The 18,939-nt window shown below is 40.8% G+C and overlaps 7 non-coding genes across 7 annotated transcripts; 3 read left to right on the forward strand and 4 right to left on the reverse strand.

Annotated features, from left to right (window-relative positions):
- Positions 1 to 12,607: 12,607 nt before the first annotated feature.
- On the forward strand, positions 12,608 to 12,690 carry trnal-cag. The gene has a single exon. It is a non-coding gene; the product is annotated as a tRNA-Leu (tRNA).
- A 261-nt stretch (positions 12,691 to 12,951) lies between these two features.
- On the reverse strand, positions 12,952 to 13,032 carry trnal-aag. Its single transcript has one exon. It is a non-coding gene; the product is annotated as a tRNA-Leu (tRNA).
- A 623-nt stretch (positions 13,033 to 13,655) lies between these two features.
- Positions 13,656 to 13,737, reverse strand: trnas-gcu. Its single transcript has one exon. It is a non-coding gene; the product is annotated as a tRNA-Ser (tRNA).
- A 1,676-nt stretch (positions 13,738 to 15,413) lies between these two features.
- On the reverse strand, positions 15,414 to 15,486 carry trnaa-agc. The gene has a single exon. It is a non-coding gene; the product is annotated as a tRNA-Ala (tRNA).
- Positions 15,487 to 16,234: 748 nt separating this feature from the next.
- On the forward strand, positions 16,235 to 16,308 carry trnai-aau. Its single transcript has one exon. It is a non-coding gene; the product is annotated as a tRNA-Ile (tRNA).
- Positions 16,309 to 18,287: 1,979 nt separating this feature from the next.
- Positions 18,288 to 18,370, forward strand: trnal-cag. The gene has a single exon. It is a non-coding gene; the product is annotated as a tRNA-Leu (tRNA).
- Positions 18,371 to 18,631: 261 nt separating this feature from the next.
- Positions 18,632 to 18,711, reverse strand: trnal-aag. Its single transcript has one exon. It is a non-coding gene; the product is annotated as a tRNA-Leu (tRNA).
- Positions 18,712 to 18,939: the final 228 nt, after the last annotated feature.

An 18,939-nucleotide genomic window follows, 5' to 3' on the forward strand; every position in this document is an offset into this window, starting at 1 on the left:
GGGAAAAGAATTACACTTTGAATTCCAAAAGAAGCAGAACTTACAATCAACACTAGCACCGAAATAACTAGTCTTCAGGACTGCACTGGAGAATGCGGGCATTGATCTCGCTACCGCTCGCATGCTAAGCGAGCGCTCTACCATTTGAGCTAATTTCCTGCAACACAGCTGTTCACATACAGGTCTGTGGAATTGAAACACGGTGTAAGACCAGGGTAGGTGATCTTTGTAGCTTCTGAAAAATTATACTACGTAAACTCATCCCTATGTGCACTGGAAAAGTAGTCTCACTCTTCAGATGCATATTTCACAAATGACTAGATGATATCTGTGGCTTCTCTCAGTTTAAGCTACCCTGTCTCACCAATTGGGGTCCATGCACTACTTCATCTTTCTAAGAGGCTTGAGACACCTCAGTTGCTTTGTTGCGCCTCATGTGGCGCTACATTAGGAAAAGAATTACACTTTGAATTCCAAAAGAAGCAGAACTTACAATCAACACTAGCACCAAAATAGCTAGTCTTCAGGACTTCACTGGAGAATGCAGGAATCGATCCGCTACCTCTCGCATGCTAAGCGGCGCTCTACCATTTGAGCTAATTCCAGTGCAACACAGCTGTTCACATACAGGTCTGTGGAATTGAAACACGGTGTAAGACCAGGGTAGGTGATCTTTGTAGCTTCTGAAAAATTATACTACGTAAACTCATCCCTATGTGCACTGGACAAGTAGTCTCACTCTTCAGATGCATATTTCACAAATGACTAGATGATATCTGTGGCTTCTCTCAGTTAAAGCTACCCTGTCTCACCAATTGGGGTCCATGCACTACTTCATCTTTCTAAGAGGCTTGAGACAACTCAGTTGCTTTGTTGCGCCTAATTTGCCGCTACATTAGGGAAAAGAATTACACTTTGAATTCCAAAAGAAGCAGAACATACAATCAACACTAGCACCAAAATAGCTAGTCTTCAGGACTTCACTGGAGAATGCAGGAATCGATCCGCTACCTCTTCTATGCTAAGCAAGCGCTCTACCATTTGAGCTAATTTCCTGCAACACAGCTGTTCACATACAGGTCTGTGGAATTGAAACACGGTGTAAGACCAGGGTAGGTGATCTTTGTAGCTTCTGAAAAATTATACTACTTAAACTCATCCCTATGTGCACTGGACAAGTAGTCTCACTCTTCAGATGCATATTTCACAAATGACTAGATGATATCTGTGGCTTCTCTCAGTTAAAGCTACCCTGTCTCACCAATTGGGGTCCATGCACTACTTCATCTTTCTAAGAGGCTTGAGACACCTCAGTTGCTTTGTTGCGCCTCATGTGGCGCTACATTAGGGAAAAGAATTACACTTTGAATTCCAAAAGAAGCAGAACATACAATCAACACTAGCACCAAAATAGCTAGTCTTCAGGACTTCACTGGAGAATGCAGGAATCGATCCCGCTACCTCTTCTATGCTAAGCAAGCGCTCTACCATTTGAGCTAATTTCCCTGCAACACAGCTGTTCACATACAGGTCTGTGGAATTGAAACACGGTGTAAGACCAGGAGTAGTTGATCTTCGTAGCTTCTGAAAAATTATACTACGTAAACTCATCCCTATGTGCACTGGACAAGTAGTCTCACTCTTCAGATCCATATTTCACAAATGACTAGATGATATCTGTGGCTTCTCTCAGTTTAAGCTACCCTGTCTCACCAATTGGGGTCCATGCACTACTTCATCTTTCTAAGAGGCTTGAGACACCTCAGTTGCTTTGTTGCGCCTAATTTGCCGCTACATTAGGGAAAAGAATTACACTTTGAATTCCAAAAGAAGCAGAACTTACAATCAACACTAGCACCAAAATAGCTAGTCTTCAGGACTGCACTGGAGAATGCGGGCATTGATCTCGCTACCGCTCGCATGCTAAGCGAGCGCTCTACCATTTGAGCTAATTCCAGTGCAACACAGCTGTTCACATACAGGTCTGTGGAATTGAAACACGGTGTAAGACCAGGGGTAGGTGATCTTCGTTGCTTCTGAAAAAATTATACTACTTAAACTCATCCCTAGGTGCACTACATGATGTACTGATGTAGTGCAAAAGTTTTCTAAACTTTTTTAGTATTAGTAGTATGACAAGCTGCATTTTATTGTCTTTTTGTTTCATGAAGTAAAAAAGTCAGGCTGATAAGGGAACAACGGCTTATCTAATATAAGTAATAACATGAGCTGACTTAGTTAGTGGGTGTTCCCCAATGTTAAATACAACTCTATCCAGATAAAAAAGGATAAAAATATTGTAAGCATTGTAATCAAATTGCTGTAGGATAAGTGGATTAAAATCCATGGGGACATAATAACCTTGAGCGGAAATAGTAATTTTGCTTGCCACAATCTCTTCAACTAAAAAAAAAAATAACTAGCCTTGTTGGAGTAGATAACAGCACATACTTTTTAAGGAAAGGTCAAATGTTTGAATGTCCACCATATACAAGGTGAAAATGTACAATATGCAATAGGGGTAAAAATTTACGGTTTGGGGGAAGTACAGTTAGGGGGAAGAAACACAAGACAAAATTGCTTGTTGTTTTTTAATTAAAGTAGTTTTTTTTATTAACATTTGTGTTCATCAACATTTAAACAATATATAATAATATTTTAGAATAGGGAATAGGGGTAAGAATGTTGTGCTCGCATGTGATTAGCAGAGAGGTGGACATAGATTGAGATCACATATAAGGATGAGTTTCACTTCAGAGTGGGGAAAAGTAAAAACCTATTTCCAAATCCTATTACTTCACTATCTGCATGTGATGAGTACATGGGTGAAAAGGACAAATGCTGGATTCGAATGACCTGCCAACTTTGTGCACCAAACAGAAAGATTGCCATTGGTTTCCTTTTGATGCAGGCAAGCACCAGTTGACTCATTGGTGTATGTGCATGGTGTAACCCAGAGTGATTATAAATAAATAAATAGTAAATCAGTAAGGGATACTGAATAAACAGGAAGGAGAAAATTATTGATTGAATTCAGAAAAAAAATAATAATATAACATTTATATTTGAATAAATATGTGTTTTATTTCATTTTCTGAATGTGAAAAATGTAATTGGTCGTTACTGAACGTTGTCTCCTTTAAGAGAGTGTGAGATATTGACCAATGAAGTGAGAGGACTCATTGCCGGGAAATGACTGAGGGACAGCACGGAAAAAAAAGAAGAGAGAGAGGAATACTAAGGATTGTTGGAGATTTGAGAAAGAGAGAAAAAAAAAATAACAAATAAATAAAAAAAAAAAAAAACTAGAAGGAGATTCTAGTAAAGTATTAGTTTAATTTGAACTGATTTTTTTTGTTGAATTGGTTGAATTTTGGATTTGGCAACAACACGAACTAAGTTGCTACCACGCGGAACAAGATGGCGAGCCACCCAACAGACCTTGAGTGAAACGAGGATATCTGAGGACTTCAGTGGATTTACTACTTTGTTTTCCTGAAATAAATAAAAAAATAAATAAATAAAAAACAGGAAAGAGGAAGAATTGCACAGGACGACAGATTGACTTGACATCGAACTCTTTGGTTGTTTTCCTCAATCGTTTGTGGACTATTTTTTTTTTTGGTCAGCATAACGGTAGGCCTGAACTGTTCCTCTAACATCACTTCGGTAAGGACGAACTGTTTGCTTTAAAAAAAAAAAAAAAAAAAAAAGATAATCGATTTTATGCATCACCATTGTTTATTTTATTGACTGTTGAATTTTGTGGCATTATTGTTCATTCCACTCGATTGCTCATTAGAGTTTAAGGTTAAGGGTCATTGTGTTTTTTTTTCTCATGGTTCTTCATTTCTTTGCCATACATTGTTAAATTGAGTCCTATACTTTGCTGGTTACAAGAATTGTTTTTTTTTTGTTTGTTTTTCTGCCCATTTTAAATGTTCTATCCAAGTTAAGAGGTATTGTGATTATAAAAGAGGTGGTTTAAACTAGGGGGAATTTCTCAAATTCTAAATTAAGTTCAAGGTAAAACAGTTGAGATTAAATAGGTTCAAAGTGAAATTAGATTGACTTAGATTAAAATGAGAATAAATCCTAATATAAATATATATATTAAAGAAAAGAAAGACAGATAGAAACTAATTTGGTTAATTCAATTTGCATTCATTAAAGAATAAATTATCTGGGTTTATAGAATTTTGTGTTTTCTGCTAAAAGGAAGCAGTTAATTGGTTACTTTTCATTCATTTTCTCTTCGCTACAATATAATCTCTTCATTATAATTCAACCACATCATTGTTGTCTGTCTGTTTATTTAATCTCTCACTGCTGCTCCCTCCGAATCTAGAATACTGGTCCATGTTACCCTCTGTCTAATTCACCTGGGCATTTAAATAATTCACGAGGTGCCGACTAACTTAAAGGGGTGTTACATTATTGGCGAGCCAGCCAGGAGTAGTGAGTAGAGAGATAACTTTGTAACATAACAGACAGATATAGCGAGACATTGTGTTTGAGAATGGAAATTATTGAGGAAGAAAATGTTAAGGTTCCGAACTCACTTATTGTGAGTGGAGTTACAAACACAGAGAGAGATGATGATCTGACTGATCATCTCAGCAGATATGGCCACATCGGCAGAATTGTTCGCATTGACAGTCCTGATTCCCCTTATCATAAGCATGTGATAATTGAATATGAGAGTGGAAGGGCACTGAGACCTTGGGGCCCCAGCTGCCATTCATTTTTGAAAGCCCACATGAGCCCAGAATCAGGTATGAGATTAAAGCTTTGGCTAGTACGTATGTTCAGTTAGTAACTAGTAGCGCAACCAGGGGTTACATGGAGGAGCTGGAACGCATTGCAAAGCTCAGTGGTAAGCCTTTCGAGGAGCTCTTAAATGAACAGTTTGCAAGATGTAAAAAACCTGTGCCTCAGGACAAAGATGTCCTTGTGAGAACTCCTCATCCACCTGCTTTTCCAAATGTTAGTCTAGCCCATGAGAACCAAAGAACGTTAAATGATGCTTTGTTTGTTCCATTAGCCGGAACGCCTGTTACTAATGTAAATCCCTAGAAGTGCAGCGTTGTAGTTGAGCATATTGTGAAGAGCGAGGAAGCTGTTTCTCACATGCACGCTCCTTTTAAGCTAAGGTTCTTCTCTGGGAGATCCCCTCGACCAGGGAACGAGGTGGACTATGAAACATGGCACAATAGTATTGAACTTATGCTGCAAGATCCTGCTGTTTCTGACCTAGTCAGATCCCGAAAGATTCTTGACAGCCTTTTGCCTCCGCAGCAGACATTGTGAGAACACTGGGTTCCCATGCCTCACCCAGAGCTTATCTTGATCTTTTGGATTCAGCTTTTGGAACAGTCGAAGATGGTGACGAGCTTTTTGCTAAATTCTTGAATACTTTGCAGGATGCGGGAGAGAAGCCATCACTGTTCTTGCAGCGTCTACAAGTAGCGTTGACACGTGTTGTGCGACGCGGTGGTGTGTCCGCTAGTGAATCTGATCGACATTTGCTTAGACAGTTCTGTAGGGGCTGTTGGGATGATGCCCTCATCTCAGAATTTCAGCTTGAACAAAAGAAAAATGACCCCTTCTTTCTCAGAAGTTTTGCTGCTGTTGCACAGCAGAAGACAAACAAAGTGCTAAAGAGTCTCGTATGAGGAAGCATTTTGGTATGTCTAAGCGTGCTCTTTCTCATTCTTTGTACCTTTCCTCTGATGAGGTAGTGTCTAAACAAATTTCTGTTGCTGACTTGGAGAAGCAGATTTCAGCGCTTCAAGGACAGGTTGAGAGCTTGAAGAAAACTAAAGATAAAAATAAAGACACTCATGAAAGTAGGGTTCATGATTTGCAGAAACAAGTAGTCGAGTTGCAGAGCCAATTTGCTGCTGGTAAGCCCACCAGGTCTGCGAATGTCAAATTCGCTGCAAAGACCACTAAATCGCAGTCTGTGTGCACAGACCCGATTGACGCATCCTATAGTTTTTCTTCTAAGCAACTGAGTAAACCCAAACCCTGGTACTGTTTCCATTGTGGCGAAGATGGTCACATTGTCGCTACTTGTGAGAATGCCCCAAATCCTACTTTGGTAGCATCCAAAAGGAAGCTTCTGAGAGAGGCAGGTTGCTTGGGAGACCAGAGGAGGGTCATCAAATCCTGTCCCGTTAAACTAGAATCAGCCCCAGTTGTGGGACAAACAGGGGCTGAGGGTATACTAGAGGTCCCAACAGGTGTAAAAATAGAAATCACACCTGGCATACTCGCACTAGGAACAAGGCTTTTGTTCTGCCTAAGGGTTTGGTTGGGGCAAAATGCACTGCCGATATCTTAATTGCGGGGCAGAAATGTAATTGTCTTCTCGATACAGGCTCACAGGTGACTACAGTTCCTCAGATGTACTACGAGCAAAATTTGTCTCATTTGGAAATTAAGCCTCTTGAGCAACTTCTTGAGGTGGAAGCAGCGAATGGTCAGCTTGTTCCTTATCTTGGGTATATTGAAGTAGATGTAGTGTTCCCCAAAGAATTCCTTGGAGCTGAGACAAAACTTTCCACTCTTGCTTTAGTCACTGCAGATACCACTAGTAGTGTTCAATCTACTGTACTTATAGGCACAAACAGTCTTGATTTAGCCTACAAGAGCCACTCTGATTCAGGGCTTACTGAATCACATCAGATTTTACCTTATGGGTTCAAAGCTATTCTGAATGTTCTTGAATATAGATTTAAACAAAAATCTAATAGCGTCATTGGATCTGTGCGAATTCCAGGTACAAAGCCTGGGATTGTTCCTGCTGGGCAAACTTTCGTTTTTGAAGGATCAGTGACCACACGAGAGCCATGCTCTGATAAATGGGTCCTCATGGAGCCCCCTTCTGAGTCTTCTTGGCCAGGAGGTCTTTTGTGCACCTCCTGTCTTGTCTCACTCCCTTATAGGACATCACAGAAAATACCAGTGATTCTGAAAAATGAAACTGAGCATGATATTTCAATCCCTGCAAAGTGTGTAATTGCAGAATTACACTCACTGCAAAGCGTGATCACTAGCGAAGCTGCGGTGAAAAAAAATGAAGTGATGGAAGCTGCTCAGCCTTTCTCTGTAGATTTTGGTGACTCACCTGTTCCTGCTAAATGGAAGGACAGAATTTCACAAAAGCTGTGGTCAATGGCAGAGATCTTTGCCCTTGATGATCTTGACTTTGGTAGAACAGATAAGGTGAAGCATCATATAAGGTTACATGATGAAACTCCATTCAAACAGAGGGCTCGCCAATACACCCTCAGGATTATGATGCAGTCCGTAAGCATCTGCAAGAGTTACTGGATGCTGGTGTCATCCGGGAGTCGGAGTCATCTTTTTCCTACAAAAGAAAAATGGGGATGTTCGACTCTGCATCGATTACCGCAAACTTAATTTACAAACGATCAAAGATGCATATGCCCTCCCCAACTTGGAAGAGACTTTTTCTGCTCTTACTGGTTCTCGTTGGTTTTCTGTTCTTGACCTCAAATCTGGTTACTATCAGATTGAGGTGGAAGAGTCCGATAAACATAAAACTGCTTTTGTCTGTCCATTGGGGTTCTGGGAGTTTAATAGGATGCCACAAGGAGTCACTAATGCTCCCAGTACTTTTCAAAGGCTCATGGAGAGATGCATGAGTGACATCCATCTGAAGGAGGTTGTGGTTTTCTTGGATGATTTAATTGTATATTCGGACACGTTGGAGGAACACGAGAGCAGGTTGTTGAGAGTGCTGCAACGATTGAAAGAGTATGGTTTAAAACTCTCTCCAGAAAATGTAAATTTTTCAGACATCTGTGAAGTATCTTGGACATATTGTGTCTAGCAGTGGTGTAGAAACAGACCCTGACAAAGTGGAGGTGTTAAAATCTTGGCCAGTCCCAAAGAACCTGAAGGAACTGCGTTCTTTCTTAGGTTTCGTAGGGTACTATCGAAGGTTTATCAGAGATTTTGCCAAGATTGTGAAGCCTTTAAACGGATTGACATCGGGATACCCGCCACTCCGTAAAGGCTGCAAGTCTAAGGAGAAGAGAGATTATTATGATCCCAAGGAGACTTTTGGGAAACGTTGGTCTGAAAGTTGTCAGCATGCATTTGAAGCAATCATTGAGGCACTTACTACCGCCCCAGTGCTTGGTTTTGCGAATCCAAAACTTCCGTACGTCCTTCACACAGACGCAAGCACTGTAGGGCTGGGAGCAGCTCTATATCAAGAGCAAGATGGGCAAATGAAGGTTATTGCTTTTGCCAGTCGAGGTCTTTCCCGGAGTGAAGCCCATTATCCAGCTCATAAGCTAGAATTCTTGGCCCTTAAATGGGCTGTCACTGAGAAGTTCTATGACTATCTGTACGGTAACCAGTTCACTGTTGTTACCGACAGCAATCCTTTGACATACATATTAACATCAGCAAAGTTAGATTCTACAAGCTACAGATGGCTCTCAGCTCTTCGACTTTTTTTCAAGTTGCAGTTTAGAGCTGGGAAACTAAATCTGGATGCTGACAGTCTGTCCAGACGTCCTCAGGGAGGGTTGAGAAATGATGTGGCGTCTCAAAAGGAGCTAGAGCGAATTCGGCAATTCACTTTAAATCACCTGGTTGATGATGGTTACACCGTTCCCACTGAGGCTATACAGGCCATATGCGAAAAACACTCGGTCCATCACAACTCGGGTCTTTGTGCAGATCCTCCTTTTGCTTTGGTTGAATCGCTATGCATGTTGATGCAATACCATGCAGCTTTGATAGGAATGAGATATGTAATGGTCTTTCTGAAATTCTAACTGTTGGAGAAGATGATCTGAAAGAAAAGCAAAGATCTGACCCTGTCATACGTGAGGTTATTCAACAATTAGAGACTGGGAAAACAATTTCTCCTTCTGTGAGGAAAGAACTTCCTATCCTTCCATTGCTGATAAGGAGCTGGAAAATTGGAGTTGCAGAACGGAATCCTCTATCGGAGAAGACGAGAGGGTGAGCACCTCCAATACCAATTGGTCCTTCCTGAATCTTTGCGTAGTGTGGTTCTCACATATTTACATGATGGAATGGGCCATTTAGGTATAGAACGCACACTTGATCTGGTAAGATCAAGGTTCTATTGGCCTAGAATGGCTGTTGATGTGGAGCAAAAGATCAAAACATGCCCTAGATGTGTGTGTCATAAATCCTTACCTGAAAAAGCTGCTCCTTTAGTCAATATCCAAGTGACTCGACCTCTTGAGTTGGTGTGTATGGACTTCTTGTCGATTGAGCCAGATTCCAAAAATACAAAGGATGTGCTAGTTATTACAGATTTCTTTACCAAGTATGCAGTTGCTATGCCAACTTTCAACCAGAAGTCATGTACTGTAGCTAAGGCTCTTTGGGAGAACTTCATAGTCTATTATGGGATCCCTGAAAAATTGCATAGTGATCAAGGGGCTGATTTTGAGTCTAGGACTATTAAAGAGCTTTGCGCGTTCATGGGGATTCAGAAGATCAGGACAACTCCTTACCACCCCAGGGGAAATCCAGTCGAACGGTTTAATCGTACTCTTTTGTGCATGCTGGGTACATTGAAAGAGTCTGATAAGGTGCACTGGAGTAGCTTTGTGAAACCTCTTGTACACGCATATAATTGCACCAAGCATGACTCGACTGGGTTTACCCCGTACGAATTGATGTTTGGAAGGCAGCCGCGATTGCCTATTGATTTGGTTTTCAATATTCCTAGGAACAAAGAACAGTATAATACACACTCTCAGTATGTACGTGATTTGAAGTCTAGGTTGCAGGGAACATATGATCTAGCAATGAAAAATGTTGCTAAAATTGGAGAGAGGAACAAAGCTCGCTTTGATAAGCATGTTCTTGATTCCACCCTAGACATTGGCGATAGGGTTTTAGTTCGAAATGTACGCTTAAGAGGTAAACAGAAACTAGCTGATAAGTGGGAATCGCTTGTGTATGTTGTCGTGAGCAGAGCAGGGGATCTTCCTGTGTACACTGTTAAGCCAGAAATTAAGGAAGGGCCTTTTAGGACACTTCACAGAGACCTCTTGCTGCCTTGTAATCTGTTGAAGTTATCAGAAGAGGCAGTAGATTTGACCAAGACTCGGAAACGTCCGCCAACTCGTAGAAATCCTAGTAATGATGTACAAGATCAGACAGACGCTGATGATGATAGCTGCTTAGAGTTGCCGTATCAAGATCGTCCACTTTGACGACTACTAGACTTACTGAGGTATATGAGCCTGGACAGAGGTCACAGAATGGTGTTCCTTCAGTCCTAGTGGATCTGGACTCTGATCATGTTCAAGATGATGATTTGCCTGCCCTGGCAGATTCTCCTGTCAGTTGTCTGCCTGTTTCAGAGCAATCTAGAATTGAGGGTACATCTACATTGAGATACTCATCTGATGTTGGTCCAGAGGTTGTGGAGTCTGTGGCTAGTAAAAGCACACCTGCGAGTATTTCTGACATGTTGACTGATCAGAATATACCTACAGGGGGACCAGAAACAGTCTGTGAGTGTGAAACAGAGGCGGAGCAAACTGAGGGTGATAGCAGTTTTATCAGAAGGTCTGATAGAGTTAGACAGAAACCACGAATACTTACCTACCCTGAATTGGGTAATCCTTTGATTTCGATAGTGCAGTCTTTCGTCCAGAGTCTCAGTGCTTTTATCACTAAGTCTATTATAGACAGCAATTTTGCCAACTCACTTATAGATACACAACCTACTACTAGCATGCACGAGGACGTGCCTAGAGTAAACGGGGGAGAGTGTAACCCAGAGTGATTATAAATAAATAAATAGTAAATCAGTAAGGGATACTGAATAAACAGGAAGGAGAAAATTATTGATTGAATTCAGAAAAAAAATAATAATATAACATTTATATTTGAATAAATATGTGTTTTATTTCATTTTCTGAATGTGAAAAATGTAATTGGTCGTTACTGAACGTTGTCTCCTTTAAGAGAGTGTGAGATATTGACCAATGAAGTGAGAGGACTCATTGCCGGGAAATGACTGAGGGACAGCACGGAAAAAAAAGAAGAGAGAGAGGAATACTAAGGATTGTTGGAGATTTGAGAAAGAGAGAAAAAAAAAATAACACGTTTGGGAATTAAAGACAAACAAAAAAAAAAAAAAACTAGAAGGAGATTCTAGTAAAGTATTAGTTTAATTTGAACTGATTTTTTTTGTTGAATTGGTTGAATTTTGGATTTGGCAACAACACGAACTAAGTTGCTACCACGCGGAACAAGATGGCGAGCCACCCAACAGACCTTGAGTGAAACGAGGATATCTGAGGACTTCAGTGGATTTACTACTTTGTTTTCCTGAAATAAATAAAAATAAATAAATAAATAAAAAAAAAGGAAAGAGGAAGAATTGCACAGGACGACAGATTGACTTGACATCGAACTCTTTGGTTGTTTTCCTCAATCGTTTGTGGACTATTTTTTTTGGTCAGCATAACGGTAGGCCTGAACTGTTCCTCTAACATCACTTGGTAAGGACGAACTGTTTGCTTTAAAAAAAAAAAAAAAAAAAAAGATAATCGATTTTATGCATCACCATTGTTTATTTTATTGACTGTTGAATTTTGTGGCATTATTGTTCATTCCACTCGATTGCTCATTAGAGTTTAAGGTTAAGGGTCATTGTGTTTTTTTTTCTCATGGTTCTTCATTTCTTTGCCATACATTGTTAAATTGAGTCCTATACTTTGCTGGTTACAAGAATTGTTTTTTTTTGTTTGTTTTTCTGCCCATTTTAAATGTTCTATCCAAGTTAAGAGGTATTGTGATTATAAAAGAGGTGGTTTAAACTAGGGGGAATTTCTCAAATTCTAAATTAAGTTCAAGGTAAAACAGTTGAGATTAAATAGGTTCAAAGTGAAATTAGATTGACTTAGATTAAAAAGAGAATAAATCCTAATATAAATATATATATTAAAGAAAAGAAAGACAGATAGAAACTAATTTGGTTAATTCAATTTGCATTCATTAAAGAATAAATTATCTGGGTTTATAGAATTTTGTGTTTTCTGCTAAAAGGGAAGCAGTTAATTGGTTACTTTTCATTCATTTTCTCTTCGCTACAATATAATCTCTTCATTATAATTCAACCACATCATTGTTGTCTGTCTGTTTATTTAATCTCTCACTGCTGCTCCCTCCGAATCTAGAATACTGGTCCATGTTACCCTCTGTCTAATTCACCTGGGCATTTAAATAATTCACGAGGTGCCGACTAACTTAAAGGGGTGTTACAATGAGTCATGGTAAACTTTCCATAATCAAGGCTGGGAGGATAAGGTGACGGACCTAATATCTGTTGGGGTCTCCCTGCACCATGTTAAAATCATGCCTACTACATTTGTGATCTTAGTGGTGTCTTTCACAAATTCCCCACAGATTGTTCCGCCAGAACACAGCGCTTTAACACTGCAGCAGAACTATTTAAAGTCATCCGCATAGATAATTAAACCGCGAACGAAATACGTCTTCTACATTTGCGTGTTCAACATATGACCTAGACAATGGTCACCAAGGCAAGAGGCTTCACGCCCTGGCTGTCAGGATGGCCGAGCGGTCTAAGGCGCTGCGTTCAGGTCGCAGTCTCCTCTGGAGGCGTGGGTTCGAATCCCACTTCTGACAGATGTCTACCTAGTTGGTCACAATGAACTGAGCCCATGGAGGGGAGACTTGTTGAGTTGATACTGGAAAAACATGAGAGAAAACTATTTAACATGCTGACTCTGTTCGAATTCTACTGTTTGCTTGGATAATGCTCAAGTCTGCTTGTTTGATATTGAAAAATTTTGCCAAAATCTCGACGGATCTAGGCTTTGGACCCGCTGATCAACATCTGCAGAATTAACGGAAGGAGATCTACTGTATTTGACCAAAATTATAAAGTGGCAGCGGTGGGATTCGAACCCACGCCTCCAAAGAGACTGGAGCCTTAATCCAGCGCCTTAGACCGCTCGCCACGCTACCAGTAGCGAGAACGGGAGATGAGACGGCCAGCTTGTGGAGGAGATGCTGTCGCAGCCGGCCATAACGTCAGCGGCAAGCACGAAACACGCTTTACAAAAGACTTTTGCTCGAGAACAAAGTGATACAAAAACACACAACAGGCTGTGCAGAATTGGTGGTCCATTGCATTGCCCTCTGATTGTCAACAATCATCCACATATAATAACAGGATTTAGACGCAAGTTTTTTTTGCCACTGTCATTTTGCCACAGCTGCAACGATCCATCGTGAAACAGACAACCTTTGCAAAATAGACAGCAACAAAAACAGCTTCGGAAATTCCTCTAAAGGTAACGGCACACTTGCGTCTACTGCCAATGGTAAATTTTGGTTTGTTGTCTAAGTTGGCCTCTTGAGGCCACTGAAGGCATGTACGTGGACAGCAAGAAAGACGGGGGCCACAATCCCTAGGGAAGCCTTTGGAGGCAAGAAGTCACAATGCTTACGCAAATCTCTCAGCTTCAGAAATTCCTCTAAACAGTCAAGTATGGCTTTACTGAGAAGCATTATATCCTAAAGCCCTGTGATAGAAATAGCAAAAGAGCCACAAGTTGTTGCAAATCGGTGACAAAGACACAACCTTGCGACGAGGGCGGGACTCAAACCCACGCGTGCAAAGCACAATGGATTAGCAGTCCATCGCCCTAACCTCTCGGCCACCTCGTCCGATAAAGAGAACTGACGGCACTGCTGAAGAAACGAGGTACATTTTGCTTTTTTGTCTTAGTTGGGCTCTTGAGCCCACCGGAGGCACGTAAGTGGACAGTGAGAAAGAAGGGGAGCCACAATCCCTAGGAAACCTTTGATGACCAAAAGTCGCAATTCACACAACCTTTAAAATACTCCCTGGCAGCCGTGGGTAAACCCAGCACCTCAGTCTACTTGGCCAAGCTACCTGTCGCCCAAGGACCCCTTTGGCCCGTGAAAGAGCACAATGCCTACACCAGACCTATTGTCACTCCTGCTTGCTGGATCTTTGTGCCTTGCAAACGAGAAAAACACTTTGGAATGCCAGGCACGCGATGTTCACTTGTGTTGTCGTTTGTACAGGATCTGATTCCTCGAATGGTGCAAATGTGTGGTTAAATCTGTGTGTAAATAAAGTGCAAAAGGAAAAAAAAATGAAACGTCCTTTCTGTTAGTATCCTCAGATTCCTTTTTATTTCCTTTCCTACAGTGGCATGTTATCTTGATAATTCAATTAGGAGGTGGACCATTGTCTCCCAAGGTGTGAAGAGCATTATTCGCCATAAACCGTGACACTTTCTCATGTACAGCCATTGTGAAAGAAAAAGTGTCACATAAAAGCAAATCAGTGTATGGCTTTACACTGTACACTGGTCTGCATAATCCAGTCCTTTAATGCTTTCTAAAAAATAAGCTTAGTATGTGTCATTTGGACCTTTTGAATATACAAAAAAAAAAATCCTACCATTTTATTTCATATTGGTCGGACAATTTTGCAGATTAAGAAAAAGCTCTACAAGGAAATTGTGATCAAGGATTCCATCATGGCAATCTGAACACATAATGCCATGAAGGTATCAAATGTTTGCGTGCAATATCTTCCTATATGCACATTTTTAGCTGGCCTAAGAACACTTAGGCCAGAGTCATTTTTAATCATACATTCAATAAATGTCACAATTTTATATGAGCCACCTTTCATTGGGAATAAGTGTAAAATGTAGTGTTTAAATGTGATTAGCAGAGAGGTGAACATCGATTAAGATCACAGATAAGGATGAGTATCGCTTCAAAATGAAGAAAAGTAAAACCTATTTTAAAATCCTTTCACTTCAAGATCTGCATGTGCTCAGAACATGCTTAAAGAGAAGAAATACTGGAACACAGCTCTTTAACACTGCAGCAGCACGTTTTGAAGTCAACCCCGTAGATAATTAAAACGGCAACAACATACATCCATGACTTTTGTGCGTTAGTTTTTCGGCCTACACATGGTCACCAAAACAAATGTCTAGGTTTCATTTAAAATTACTGGCTTGAACACTTGTTTTGTTATCATGATGGCTGAGCATCGTCTCTGATTGAATCCTTTACATTGTAATTCAAATTCAATTGAAACTTCATCTGATATTGACAAGAACCCCACTGGGTTTCCCAGCACCGTTTGGAAGCTAGAAAAATAGATCCGAACCACTCTTTGCCACAAGATGCGAGTCCCGTCTTGGTTAATAAGATCCTTTTCTGACAGTTAATCTGTTGCTTCGTTGCGCCTCATGTGGCGCTACATTAGGGAAAAGAATTACACTTTGAATTCCAAAAGAAGCAGAACATACAATCAACACTAGCACCGAAATAACTAGTCTTCTGGACTGCACTGGAGAATGCGGGCATCGATCCCGCTACCTCTCGCATGCTAAGCGAGCGCTCTACCATTTGAGCTAATTCCCCTCCAACACAGCTGTTCACATACAGGTCTGTGGAATTGAAACACGGTGTAAGACCAGGGGTAGGTGATCTTTGTAGCTTCTGAAAAATTATACTACTTAAACTCATCCCTATGTGCACTGGAAAAGTAGTCTCACTCTTCAGATGCATATTTCACAAATGACTAGATGATATCTGTGGCTTCTCTCAGTTAAAGCTACCCTGTCTCACCAATCGGGGTCCATGCACTACTTCATCTTTCTAAGAGGCTTGAGTCACCAAGAATTGTTTGTGTTACTGATTGGGTAGAAGTGGTCAATTAAAGTGGATATGTTAAATTCTGCATAGTTAGGAGAGGTCTTTATGGATAATACTGAAATGTTGAGCCCCATTAAAACATATAGGAATTGCTGACCTTCGGGGCTTGCAGCCATTAATGCCTGCTAAGATCCTTGGACTAATTCCATAGAAAAGGTCTGTAATCTGCATGATGGGAGTTTGACCCATAAGAATTTCATGTGGAAATGCTTTCTTCAACGCTTCCATTTGTGTCATTTCACCACAGCTACATTGTCTCCTTGGTTTAGAAGAGTGTTTTGTACTCTGCATGGTGAGTGGGATTTATAACTCCCATGTGTAAAAATGTGACTAGGAGACCTACTAGTTCCTGAACTGTTAATGATACTCAAACCTACAGCAATCCATCCAAGCAACACTGGCGAACCTGTCGCTTGTCGGACGAGTGCCTATGGAGGAGGCTACTTGTCGTGTTGGCCGGTTAGCTCAGTTGGTTAGAGCGTGGTGCTAATAACGCCAAGGTCGCGGGTTCGATCCCCGTACAGGCCATTCTGGTGTGATTATGCTTAATAAGATCCTTTTCTGACAGTTAATCTGTTGCTTTGTTGCGCCTCATGTGGCGCTACATTAGGGAAAAGAATTACACTTTCAATTCCAAAAGAAGCAGAACATACAATCAACACTAGCACCGAAATAACTAGTCTTCAGGACTTCACTGGAGAATGCAGGAATCGATCCCGCTACCTCTTCTATGCTAAGCAAGCTCTACCATTTGAGCTAATTTCCTGCAACACAGCTGTTCACATACAGGTCTGTGGAATTGAAACACGGTGTAAGACCAGGAGTAGTTGATCTTTGTAGCTTCTGAAAAATTATACTACGTAAACTCATCCCTATGTGCACTGGACAAGTAGTCTCACTCTTCAGATCCATATTTCACAAATGACTAGATGATATCTGTGGCTTCTCTCAGTTTAAGCTACCCTGTCTCACCAATTGGGGTCCATGCACTACTTCATCTTTCTAAGAGGCTTGAGACACCTCAGTTGCTTTGTTGCGCCTAATTTGCCGCTACATTAGGGAAAAGAATTACACTTTGAATTCCAAAAGAAGCAGAACTTACAATCAACACTAGCACCAAAATAGCTAGTCTTCAGGACTGCACTGGAGAATGCGGGCATCGATCCCGCTACCTCTCGCATGCTAAGCAAGCGCTCTACCATTTGAGCTAATTCCAGTGCAACACAGCTGTTCACATACAGGTCTGTGGAATTGAAACACGGTGTAAGACCAGGGGTAGGTGATCTTCGTTGCTTCTGAAAAAATTATACTACTTAAACTCATCCCTAGGTGCACTACATGATGTACTGATGTAGTGCAAAAGTTTTCTAAACTTTTTTAGTATTAGTAGTATGACAAGCTGCATTTTATTGTCTTTTTGTTTCATGAAGTAAAAAAGTCAGGCTGATAAGGGAACAACGGCTTATCTAATATAAGTAATAACATGAGCTGACTTAGTTAGTGGGTGTTCCCCAATGTTAAATACAACTCTATCCAGATAAAAAAGGATAAAAATATTGTAAGCATTGTAATCAAATTGCTGTAGGATAAGTGGATTAAAATCCATGGGGACATAATAACCTTGAGCGGAAATAGTAATTTTGCTTGCCACAATCTCTTCAACTAAAAAAAAAAATAACTAGCCTTGTTGGAGTAGATAACAGCACATACTTTTTTTAAGGAAAGGTCAAATGTTTGAATGTCCACCATATACAAGGTGAAAATGTACAATATGCAATAGGGGTAAAAATTTACGGTTTGGGGGAAGTACAGTTAGGGGGAAGAAACACAAGACAAAATTGCTTGTTGTTTTTTAATTAAAGTAGTTTTTTTTATTAACATTTGTGTTCATCAACATTTAAACAATATATAATAATATTTTAGAATAGGGAATAGGGGTAAGAATGTTGTGCTCGCATGTGATTAGCAGAGAGGTGGACATAGATTGAGATCACATATAAGGATGAGTTTCACTTCAGAGTGGGGAAAAGTAAAAACCTATTTCCAAATCCTATTACTTCACTATCTGCATGTGATGAGTACATGGGTGAAAAGGACAAATGCTGGATTCGAATGACCTGCCAACTTTGTGCACCAAACAGAAAGATTGCCATTGGTTTCCTTTTGATGCAGGCAAGCACCAGTTGACTCATTGGTGTATGTGCATGGGTCATGGAAAACTTTCCATAATCAAGGCTGGGAGGATAAGGTGACGGACCTAATATCTGTTGGGGTCTCCCTGCACCATGTTAAAATCATGCCTACTACATTTGTGATCTTAGTGGTGTCTTTCACAAATTCCCCACAGATTGTTCCGCCAGAACACAGCGCTTTAACACTGCAGCAGAACTATTTAAAGTCATCCGCATAGATAATTAAACCGCGAACGAAATACGTCTTCTACATTTGCGTGTTCAACATATGACCTAGACAATGGTCACCAAGGCAAGAGGCTTCACGCCCTGGCTGTCAGGATGGCCGAGCGGTCTAAGGCGCTGCGTTCAGGTCGCAGTCTCCTCTGGAGGCGTGGGTTCGAATCCCACTTCTGACAGATGTCTACCTAGTTGGTCACAATGAACTGAGCCCATGGAGGGGAGACTTGTTGAGTTGATACTGGAAAAACATGAGAGAAAACTATTTAACATGCTGACTCTGTTCGAATTCTACTGTTTGCTTGGATAATGCTCAAGTCTGCTTGTTTGATATTGAAAAATTTTGCCAAAATCTCGACGGATCTAGGCTTTGGACCCGCTGATCAACATCTGCAGAATTAACGGAAGGAGATCTACTGTATTTGACCAAAATTATAAAGTGGCAGCGGTGGGATTCGAACCCACGCCCAAAGAGACTGGAGCCTTAATCCAGCGCCTTAGACCGCTCGGCCACGCTACCAGTAGCGAGAACGGGAGATGAGACGGCCAGCTTGTGGAGGAGATGCTGTCGCAGCCGCCATAACGCCAGCGGCAAGCACGAAACACGCTTTACAAAAGACTTTTGCTCGAGAACAAAGTGATACAAAAACACACAACAGGCTGTGCAGAATTGGTGGTCCATTGCATTGCCCTCTGATTGTCAACAATCATCCACATATAATAACAGGATTTAGACGCAAGTTTTTTG

This window comes from Silurus meridionalis, chromosome 12, assembly GCF_014805685.1.
Source record: "Silurus meridionalis isolate SWU-2019-XX chromosome 12, ASM1480568v1, whole genome shotgun sequence".
NCBI classification, from domain to species: domain Eukaryota; kingdom Metazoa; phylum Chordata; class Actinopteri; order Siluriformes; family Siluridae; genus Silurus; species Silurus meridionalis.